Here is a 10,317-nt window from a genome sequence, read left to right as displayed (position 1 = left end):
ATGTTGGGTGCATAAATATTTACAATTGTCATATCTTCTTCTTGGATTGATCCCTTGATCATTATGTAGTATCCTTCTTTGTCTCTTGTAATAGTCTTTATTTTAAAGTGTATTTTGTCTGATATGAGAATTGCTACTCCAGCTTTCTTTTGATTTCCATTAGCATGGAATTTGTTTTTCCATCCCCTCACTTTCAGTCTGTACGTGTCCCTAGGTCTGAAGTGGGACTCTTGTAGAGAGCATACATATGGGTCTTGTTTTTGTATCCATTCAGTCAGTCTATGTCTTTTGGTTGGAGCATTTAATCCATTTACATTTAAGGTAACTATCAATATGTATGTTCTTATTACCATTTTCTTAATTGTTTTGGGCTTATTATTGTAGGTCTGTTCCTTCTCTTGTGTTTCCTGCCTAGAGAAGTTCGTTTAGCATTTGTTGTAAAGCTGGTTTGGTGGTACTGAAATCTCTTAGCCTTTGCTTGTCTGTAAAGGTTTTAATTTCTCCATCGAATCTAAATGAGATCTTTGCTGTGTAGAGTAATCTTGGTTGTAGATTCTTCCTTTTCATCATGTTAAATATGTCCTGCCACTCCCCTTTGGCTTGTGGAGTTTCTGCTGAAATATCAGTTGTAAACCTTATGGGGATTCCCTTGTATGTAATTTGTTGTTTTTCCCTTGCTGCTTTTAATATTTTTTCTTTGTATTTAATTTTTGATAGTTTGGTTAAATGTGTCTTGGCATGTTTCTCCTCAGATTTATCCTGTATGGGACTCTTTGTACTTCCTGGAGTTGATTAATTATTTCCTTTCCCATATTAGGGAAGTTTTCAATGATAATCACTTCAAATATTATCTCAGTCCCTTTCTTTCTCTCTTCTTCTTCTGGGACCCCTATAATTCGAATGTTGGTGAGTTTAATGTTGTCCCAGAGGTCTCTGAAATTGTCCTCAATTCTTTTCATTCTTTTTTCTTTATTCTGCTCTGCAACAGTTATTTCCCCTATTTTATTTTCCAGGTCACTTATCCATTCTTCTGCCCCAGTTATTCTGCTTTTGGTTCCTTTTAGAGATTTTTTGAATTCATTTAATGTGTTGTTCATCATTGTTTGTTTGCTCTTTAGTTCTTCTAGGTCCTTTTAATCATACCTTGTATTTTCTCCATTCTATTTCCAAGATTTTGGATCATCTTTACTATCATTACTCTGAATTCTTTTTCTTGTAGACTGCCTATTTCCTCTTCATTTTTTTGGTCTGGTGGGTTTTTACTTTGCTCCTTCATCTGCTGTGTGTTTCTCTGTCTTCTCATTTTGTGTAACTTACTGCATTTGGGGTCTCCTTTTCGCATGCTTCAGGTTCATAGTTCCTGATGTATTTGGTGTCTGCTTCCAGTGGGTAAGGTTGGTTCAGTGGGTTGTGTAAGGCTTCTTGGTGGAGGGGACTGGTGCCTGTGTTCTGGTGGATGAGGCTGGATATTGTCTTTCTGGTGGACAGGACCATGTCCGGTGGTGTGTTTTGGGGTGTCTGTGACCTTATTATTTTAGGCAGCCTCTCTGCTAATGGATGGTGTTGTGTTCCTGTCTTGCTAGTTGTTTGGCATAGGGTATCCTGCACTGTAACTTGCTGGTCATTGAGTGGAGCTGGGTCTTAGCATTGAGATGGAGATCTCTATGAGAGGTTTTGGTTTAGCTGTTTGATATTACATGTAGCTGGGAGATCTCTGGTGGACCAATGTCCTGAACTTGGCTATCCCACCTCAGAGGCTTAGGCCTGACACCCAGCCGGAGGACCAAGACCCTGTGAGGCACACAGCTCAGAAGAAAAGGGAGAAAACAAAGAAAGAAAAAAATAAAATAAAGTTATTAAAAATATTATTAAAAATAACAAAATTAAAAAGTATTTTAAAAAACAGAAAAAAATAAATAAAGAAAAGAGCAACCAATCCAAAAAACAAATCCACCAATGATAACAAACTCTAAAAACTATACTAAAAAACATAAAGAAAAAAGTGACAGAGAGAACCCTAGGACAAATGGTAAAAGCAAAGCTACACAGACAAAACCACACAAAGCAGCACACCCATACACACTCATAAAAAGAGAAAAAGAAAAAAAAAACATGTATATCTATCTATATAAAAAAAGAAAAAGGAAGAGAGCAGCCAAATCAATAAACAATTCTACCAATGGTAATAAACTCGAAATACTAAAGTAAGATAAACGTAAGACCAGAAACAAATTAGATGCAGAAAGCACACCCCAAGTCTACAGTTGCTCCCAAAGTCCACCGCCTCAATTTTTGGATGATTCGTTGTCTATTCAGGTATTCCACAGATGCAGGATACATCAAGTTGATTGTGGAGATTTAATCTGCTGCTCCTGAGGCTCCTGGGAGAAATTTCCCTTTCTTTTCTTTGTTCTCACAGTTCCTGGGGTTTAGCTTTGGGTTTGGCCCCATCTCTGCATGTACGTCACCTGAGGGCATCTGTTTTTTGCTCAGACAGGACAATGTTAAAGTAACAGATGATTAGGTGGCTCTGGCTCACTCAGGCTGGGGAGGAGGGAGGGGTTTGGAATCAGAGGCCAGCATGACATTGCAACAGCCTGAGGCTCACTGTGTGTTCTTCTGGGGAAGTTGTCCCTGGATCACGGGACCCTGGCAGTGGCAGGCTGCACAGACTCCCATGAGGGGAGGTGTGGATAGTGACCTGTGCTTGCACATAGGCTTCTTGGTGGCTGCAGCCACTGCCTTAGAGTTTCATGCTCATCTCTGATGTCCACACTGATAGCCACATCTTGCACCATCCCTGGAGCTCGTTTAGGCAGTGTTCTTAATCCTCTCTCCTCACCCACCTTGAAACAATGGTCTCTTGCCTCTTAGGCAGCTTCCCAGACTCCCTCCTTGCTACCTGTGGCACCCTAATGCCCTTCCAGCTGTCTTCACACGGCCAACCCCAGTCCTCTCCCTGGGATCTGACCTCCAGATCCAAGGCCTCAGCTCCCAGCCCCCACCCACCCCTGCAGGTGAGCAAACAAGCCTCTCAGGCTGGTGAGTGCTGGTCGACAGCTATGCTCTGTGCAGGAATCTCTCTGCTTTGCCCTCTGCATCCTTGTTGCTGCATTGTCCTCCATGGCTCCAAAGCTCCCCGCTGACCACCAGCTGTCCCCACCAGTGAAGGGGCTTCCTAGTGTGTGGAAAATTTTCCTCCTTCACAGCTCCCTCCCAGAGGTGCATGTCCCATCCCTATTCTTTTGTCTCTGTTTTTTCTTTTTTCTTTTGCCCTACCCAGGTACATGGGGACTTTCTTGCCTTTTGGGAAGTCGAGGTCTTCTGCCAGTGTTCAGTAGGTGTTCTGTAGGAGGTGTTCCACATGTAGATGTATTTCTGATGTATTTGTAGGGAGGAAGGTGATCACATCTTACTCCACAACCATCTTGAAGGTCTCTCTCCTTTCCATCACTTTAAATATGTCTTGCCACTCCCTTCTGGCTTGCAGAGTTTCTGCTGAAAGATCAGCTGTTAACCTTATGGAGATTCCCTTGTATGTTATCTGTTGCTTTTCCCTTGTTGCTTTTAATATTTTTTCTTTGTATTTAATTTTTGATAGTTTGATTAATATATGTCTTGGCATGTTTCTCCTTGGATTTATCCTGTAGGGGACTCTCTGTGCTTCCTGAAGTTGATTGACTCTTTCCTTTCCCATATTAGGGAAGTTTTCAACTATAATCTCTTCAAATATTTTCTCAGTCCCTTTCTTTTTCTCTTCTTCTGGGACCCCTATAATTCGAATGTTGGTGTGTTTAATGTTGTCCCAGAGGTACCTGAGACTGTTCTCAATTCTTTTCATTCTTTTTTCTTTATTGTGCTCTGTGATAGTTATTTCCACTATTTTATCTTTCAGGTTACTTTTCCATTCTTCTGCTTCAGTTATTCTGCTATTGATTTCTTCTAGAGAATTTTTAATTTCATTTGTTGTGTTGTTCATCATTGTTTGTTTTCTCTTAATTCTTCTGGGTCTTGTTAAATGTTTCTTGTATTTTCTCCATTCTATTTCCAAGATTTTGGATCATCTTTACTATCATTACTCTGAATTCTTTTTCTTGTAGACTGCCTATTTCCTCTTCATTTGTTTGGTCTGGTGGGTTTTTACTTTGCTCCTTCATCTTATGCATATTTTTCTGTCTTCTCATTTTGCTCAACTTACTGTGTTTGGGCTCTCCTGTTTGCAGGCTGCAGGTTCATAGTTCCCGTTGTTTTTGGTGTCTTCCCCCAGTGAGTAAAGTTGCTCCAGTGGGTTGTGTAGGCTTCCTGGTGGAGGAAACTGGTGCCTGTGTTCTGGTGGATGAGTCTGAATCTTGTCTTTCTGTTGGGCAGGATCGTGACCAGTGGTATGTTTTGGGGTGTCTGTGAACTTAGTATGATTTTAGGCAGCCTCTCTGCTAATGGGTGGGTTTGTGTCCCTGTCTTGCTAGTTGTTTGGCATGGGGTGTCCAGTCCTGGAACTTGCTTGACCCAGACTTTTGAAGTGATGCTTGGTTGTTACATGTAGCTTCAAAACTGGGATTTGGATTGTATTTCATACAAGGAGGAAGGGTTTGAAGTACTCTGGATAGAATGGATAGATTCTGTCCCACAGGGAAAGAAAAAATATTGTTGTGGCAGTTAATATTTCTAAAGACAAAAATGTTCTATAGTGGGAAGAACATACACACACACAAGTAATAACCCAATTAAAAAGTGGAACACAGGGAACTCTACTCAATATTCTGTAATAACCTATATGGGAAAAGAATCTGAAAAAGAATGGACATATGCATATGTATAACTGAATCACTTTGCTGTACCCCTGAAACTAACACAACATTGTAAATCAACTATACTTCAATAAATTTTTTTTAAAAATGGGAAATGAACTTGAATAGACATTTCTCCAAAGAAGGCATACAAATAGCCAACAGATATTTGAAAAGAGGCTTATTAATAATCAAAGAGTAATCAACATTATTAATTATTAGTGAAATGCAAATCAAAACTACAGTGAGACATCACATCACACCCATTAGGATGACAATTTTTATTGTAGAAAAAACATATAACATGCAATGTATCCTTTTAACAATTTTTTTAGTGTACAGTACTGTATTGTTAACTATATCTACATTGTTGTATAGCCGATTTTTAGAACTTTTTCATCCTGTGTAACTGAAACACTGTACCCATTAAACAGATACTCTTTATTTACCCCTCACCCAAACCCCTGGAAACCACCATTGTACATTCTCCTTCCGACTTCAGTTTTTTTTTTTTTTTTGGCTATGTTGGGTCTTTGTTGTGGACTCTTCTCCAATTGTGGCGAGCGGGGGCCACTCCTTGTTGCAGTGAGTGGTCTTCTCTTTGCGGTGGCTTCTCTTGTTGTGGAGCACAGGCTGTAGGTGCACAAGCTTCTGTAGTTGCATCACATAGGCTCAATAGTTGTGGCACATGGGCTCTAGAGCACAGGCTCAGTAGTTTCGGTGAACGGGCTTAGTTGCTCCAAAGCATGTGGGATCTTCCTGGACCAGGGATTGAACCTGTGTGCCATGCAATGGCAGGTGGATTCTTCACCACTGCACCACCAAGGAAGTCCCTTTGATTATTTTTTGATACCTCATTTAAACGGTGTCATACAATATTTGTCCTTCTGCAATTGGCTTATTCAAATAGTATAATATCCTCAAGGTTCCTTCCTGTTGTAGTGTATGACAAGATTTTCTGCTTTTTAAGGCTAAATAATATTCCATTTTATTTATATAGCATATTTTCTTCATTTATTCATTTTTTTTTTTTTTGCCACTCATCTCTTTTTTATTTTCTTGTTTGGACCTTGAAAATTATGAAACTTATTCAGCCGCAGTGATATGTATGTTCCTTTTTTTGCCACTTAATTTATTAAAAGGATGTTACCTGTAAGCATTTGTATTTTGAAGAATAATTTCCCAAACAGTCCATTCCATCTTATTATTACTCTGTAGTTATTTCCTTGGCAAAAGATACCTAAAACACTACACCATTTTTCATCATAAAAGTCATACAGTCAAGACATCCAATTATCAGAAAGCTTCTTCCCATTGAGACAACAGCCCAATTTGTTGAAAAAAATTGCTTACTATAAATTCAAAATGCTTATTACTGTTTTTTTTTGTTGTTATTTTTTTAATTTTTTACATCTTTATTGCAGTTTAATTGCTTTACAATGGTGTGTGAGCTTCTGCTCCACAACAAAGTGAATCAGTCACACATATACATATGTTCCCATATCTCCTACCTCTTGCGTCTCCCTCCCACCCTCCCTATCCCACCCCTCTAGGTGGTCACAAAGCACTGAGCTGAACTCCCTGTGCTATGTGGCTGCTTCCCACTAGCTACCTATTTTACGTTTGGTAGTGTATATATGTCCATACCACTCTCTCACTTTGTCACACCTTACCCTTCCCCCTCCCCATATCCTCTAGTCCATTCTCTAGTAGGTCTGTGTCTTTATTACTGTCTTACCCCTAGGTTCTTCATGACGTTTTTTTTTCTTAAATTCCATATATATGTGTTAGCATATGGTATTTGTCTTTCTCTTTCTGACTTACTTCACTCTGTATGACAGACTCTAGGTCTATCCACCTCATTACAAATAGATCAATTTCCTTTCTGTTTATGGCTGAGTAATATTCCATCATATATATGTACCACATCTTCTTTATCCATTCATCTAATGATGGACACTTAGGTTGTTTCCATCTCCTGGCTATTGTAAATACAGCTGCAATGAACAGTTGGTACATGACTCTTCGAATTATGGTTTTCTCAGGGTATATGACCAGTAGTGGGATTGCATGGTCATATGGTAGTTCTATTTGTAGTTTTTTAAGGAACCTCCATACTATTCTCCATAGTGGCTGTACCAATTCACATTCCCACCAGCAGTGCAAGAGTGTTCCCTTTTCTCCACACCCTCTCCAGCATTTATTGCTTCTAGATTTTTTGATGATGGCCATTCTGACAGGTGTGAGATGATATCTCATTGTAGTTTTGATTTGCATTTCTCTAATGATTAATGATGTTGAGCATTCTTTCATGTGTTTGTTGGCAGTCTGTATATCTTCTTTGGAGAAATATCTATTTTGATCTTCTGCCCATTTTTGGATTGGGTTGTTTGTTTTTTTGGTATTGAGCTGCATGAGCTGCTTATAAATTTTGGAGATTAATCCTTTGTCACTTGCTTCATTTGCAAATATTTTCTCCCATTCTGAGGGCTGTCTTTTCGTCTTGTTTATGGTTTCCTTTGCTGTGCAAAAGCTTTGAAGTTTCATTAGGTCCCATTTGTTTATTTTAGTTTTTATTACGATTTTTCTGGGAGCTGGGTAAAAAAGGATCTTATTGTGATTTATGTCATAGAGTGTTCTGCCTATGTTTTCCTCTAAGAGTTTGATAGTTTCTGGCCTTACATTTAGGTCTTTATTCCATTTTGAGTTTATTTTTGTGTATGGTGTTAGGGAGTGATCTAATCTCATACTTTTAAATGTACCTGTCCAGTTTTTCCAGCACCATTTATTGAAGAGGCTCTCCTTTCTCCACTGTACATTTCTGCCTCCTTTATCACAGATAAGGTGACCCTATGAGTGTGGGTTTATCTCTGGGCTTTCTATCCTCTTCCATTGATCTATCTTTCTGTTTTTGTGCCAGTACCATACTGTCGTGATTACTGTGGCTCTGTAGTATAGTCTGAAGTCAGGGAGCCTGATTCCTCCAGCTCCATTTTTCATTCTCAAGATTGCTTTGGCTATTCGGGGTCTTTTGTGTTTCCACACAAATTGTGAAATTTTTTGCTCTAGTTCTGTGAAAAATGCCAGTGGTAGTTTGATAGGGAATGCATTGAATCTGTAGATTGCTTTGGGTAGTAGAGTCATTTTAACAATGTTGATTCTTCCAATCCAAGAACATGGTATATCTCTCCATCTATTTGTATCATCTTTAATTTCTTTCATCAGTGTCTTATAATTTTCTGCATACACGTCTTTTGTCTCCGTAGGTAGGTTTATTCCTAGATATTTTATTCTTTTTGTTGCAATGGTAAATGGGAGTGTTTTCTTGATTTCACTTTCAGATTTTTCATCATTAGTGTATAGGAATGCCAGAGATTTCTGTGCATTAATTTTGTATCCTGCTACTTTACCAAATTCATTGATTAGCTCTGGTAGTTTTCTGGTAGCATCTTTAGGATCCTCTATGTTTAGTATCATGTCATCTGCAAACGGTGACAGCTTTACTTCATCTTTTTCAATTTGGATTCCCTTTGTTTCCTTTTCTCACTGATTGCTGTGGCTAAAATTTCCAAAACTATATTGAATAAGAGTGATGAGAGTGGGCAACCTTGTCTTGGACCTGATCTTAGTGGAAATGTTTTCAGTTTTTCAACATTGAGGACTATGTTGGCTGTGGGTTTGTCATATATGGCCTTTATTATGTTGAGGAAAATTCCCTCTATGCCTACTTTCTGCAGGGTTTTTATCATAAATGGGTGTTGAATTTTGTCAAAAGCTTTCTCCGTGTCTATTGAGATAATCATATGGTTTTTCTCCTTCAATTCGTTAATATGGTGTATTACGTTGTTTGATTTGTGTATATTGAAGAATCCTTGCATTCCTGGAATAAACCCCACTAGATCATGGTGTATGGTCCTTTTAATGTGCTGTTGGATTCTGTTTGCTAGTATTTTGTTGAGGATTTTTGCATCTATGTTCATCAGTGATATTGGCCTGTAGTTTTCTTTCTTTGTGACATCCTTGTCTGGTTTTGGTATCAAGGTGATGGTGGCCTCGTAGAAGGGATTTGGGAGTGTTCCTCCCTCTGCCATATTTTGGAAGAGTTTGAGAAGTATAGGTGTTAGCTCTTCTCTAAATGTTTGATAGAATTCGCCTGTGAAGCCATCTGGTTCTGGGCTTTTGTTTGTTGGAAGATTTTTAATCACAGTTTCAATTTCAGTGCTTGTGATTGGTCTGTTCATATTTTCTGTTTCTTCCTGATTCAGTCTTGGCAGGTTGTGCATTTCTAAGAATTTGTCCATTTCTTCCAGATTGTCCATTTTATTGGCATAGAGTTGCTTGTAGTAATCTCTCATGATCTTTTGTATTTCTGCAGTGTCAGTTGTTACCTCTCCTTTTTCATTTCTAATTCTATTGATTTGAGTCTTCTCCCTTTTTTTCTTGATGAGTCTGGCTAGTGGTTTATCTATTTTGTTTATCTTCTCAAAGAACCAGCTTTTAGTTTTATTGATCTTTGCTATTGTTTCCTTCATTTCTTTTTCATTTATTTCTGATCTGATTTTTATGATTTCTTTCCTTTTTTTATTTGGGGGGTGTTTGTTCTTTTTTTCTAATTGCTTTAAGTGCAAGATTAGGTTGTTTATTCGACATGTTTCCTGTTTCTTAAGGTACGATTGTATTGCTATAAACTTCCCTCTTAGAACTGCTTTTGCTGCATCCCATAGGTTTTGGGTCGTTGTGCCTCCATTGTCATTTGTTTGTAGGAGGTATTTTTTTATTTCTTCTTTGATTTCTTCAGTGATCACTTCATTATTAAGTAGTGTATTCTTTAGCCTCCATGTGTTTGTATTTTTTACAGATCGTTTCCTGTAATTGATATCTAGTCTCATAGCGTTGTGGTCGGAAAAGATACTTGATACAATTTCAATTTTCTTAAATTTACCAAGTCTTGATTTGTGACCCAAGGTATGTTCTATCCTGGAGAATGTTCCATGAACACTTGAGAAAAATGTGTATTCTGTTGTTTTTGGATGGAATGTCCTATAAATATCAATTAAGTCCATCAAGTTTAATGTATCATTTAAAGCCTGTGTTTCCTTATTTATTTTCATTTTGGGTGATCTGTCCATTGGTTAAAGTGGGGTGTTAAAGTCCCTTACTATGAATGTGTTACTGTCAATTTCCCATTTTATGGCTGTTAGTATTTGCCTTATGTATTGAGGTGCTCCTATGTTGGGTACATAAATATTTACAATTGTTATCTCTTCTTCTTGGATCGACCCCTTGATCATTATGCAGTGTCCTTCTTTGTCTCTTGTAATAATCTTTATTTTAAAGTATATTTTGTCTGATATGAGAATTGCTACTCCAGCTTTCTTTTGGTTTCCATTTGCATGGAATATCTTGTTCCATCCCCTCACTTTCAGTCTGTATGTGTCTTTAGGTCTGAAGTGGGTCTCTTGTAGACAGCACATATATGGGTCATGTTTTTGTATCCATTCAGCGAGTCTGTCTCTTTTGGTGGGAGCAT

The sequence above is a fragment of the Lagenorhynchus albirostris genome, chromosome 9 (assembly GCF_949774975.1).
Source record: "Lagenorhynchus albirostris chromosome 9, mLagAlb1.1, whole genome shotgun sequence".
Taxonomy (NCBI): Eukaryota; Metazoa; Chordata; class Mammalia; order Artiodactyla; family Delphinidae; genus Lagenorhynchus; species Lagenorhynchus albirostris.
Note: the sequence above shows the minus strand (reverse complement) of the source record.